This window comes from Electrophorus electricus, chromosome 6 (genome assembly GCF_013358815.1).
Source record: "Electrophorus electricus isolate fEleEle1 chromosome 6, fEleEle1.pri, whole genome shotgun sequence".
NCBI lineage: Eukaryota > Metazoa > Chordata > Actinopteri > Gymnotiformes > Gymnotidae > Electrophorus > Electrophorus electricus.
In genome coordinates, this window is record NC_049540.1 from 3,396,886 (window position 1) to 3,398,298 (window position 1,413).

General features: G+C 47.4%; 1 protein-coding gene across 1 annotated transcript in view; it reads right to left on the bottom strand.

Annotated features, from left to right (window-relative positions):
- Positions 1-514: 514 nt before the first annotated feature.
- Positions 515-1,413, bottom strand: part of klhl13 (kelch-like family member 13) — a 36,425-nt gene continuing 35,526 nt past the window's right edge. Inside the window, exon 8 of the mRNA XM_027030059.2 lies at positions 515-1,413. This exon is cut by the window's right edge and continues 553 nt beyond it. The gene's annotated coding sequence lies outside the window, so the exon portion shown is untranslated.

Sequence of the window (1,413 nt, forward strand, 5' to 3'; positions counted from 1 at the left end):
TGTATAGGAAAAGAAATTGCAAAGGTGGGTTTGCATCGTCAATTATGATTCTTTTAATTACAATATCTTTTTTGGCCAGATTTCCCTCCCATAGGAATACAAGACAGCTGAGACAGCTTAAAGAGTTTGCATTTGAAATAAAGGGCATTGCTCCCCATTTACACACACACACACACACACACACACACACACACACACACACACACACACACACACACACACACACACACACACACACACACACACACAGTGTGTGCCCAGTTTCAGAGAGAACCATAAGGTGTGTGTGGGGTGGGTTGGCTGGCTGTGGTGCCGTGTGTTTTGTAGATTAGTGACCATATGCATTCTTACAGGGGTTCCTGCCCCCACATGCAGGGGCCAGACAGCAGAAGTCACCTTGGTGACCACACTGTCACCTGGAAAACAAGCTGGGGCAGACAGAGTGAACCTGGCCAACACACACACCCACACACACATGGTGGGTGGATACTCCAAAATAACATTGCCACCACAATTTTCTCAAAATTCAGTTTATTAAATTTAGAAAACACCATTTTCTTAACGGTTCATAACAATAGCAGGAACACAGTAATGAAACCATTGGGTGAGTGTGGGAGGGGGGCAGGCCAGCCCCTGAGTTTAAATCTGGTTCCTCTTCCTGAAGTCATAGGTTAACTAGCCCCACCTCCTTACACACAGGAAATGATGCACAGGGAGGGGATGTGGGTAAAGGGGAGAAATTGGGGGGGGGGGGGGGGGGGGGCAGAGAGAGAGAGAAAAGAATAAATGGAATGAGAGAGATTGAGAAATATGCAGGTGACAGTGACCAGACGAAGGACAGAAAGAGATAAACTGGGACAGAGAGAGGAGGAGAGAGGAGGATGGAGGAGGATGGAGAAGGAGAGAGGAGGATGGAGAAGGAGAGAGGAGGCGTGTACTGCTGGAACACAAGGCCAGGAAGGAAGGGACGGTTGCAGCATACTGAAAGTCCAGACGTGTCAGGTAGAAAAGTTGAAAGTCGCAAAGTTGCTTCGTTTTCAAGTCTAGACATAAAACAAATAAAAAACAAAACAAAAAAAAAAAGTACAGAATGTCAATATGTAATCAGGGCGGAGTCTCGAGGTGCCTTTGCTGTCGAAAGCAAAAAAAAAAAGGGTGGGTGGGGTTAAGAGGAATGAGGGGGTCTTCAGCATAGACTGCAAAATGAGGGGAAGAGAAAGAGGAATTCACTACATACACTGCTCAGACAAATCAGGGGCATAGGTGTGGGGGAGTGCAAACATTGTCTTTTTCCTGGAGAGAGAGAGGGGAGAGAGAGAGAGACAGAGTGTAAAAGAGAGAGAGCGAGCACACGGCCACAGAGGGCCACAGAGGGAGACGCAGATCAACTTGTCCGTCCGTCCAGCAACTCCT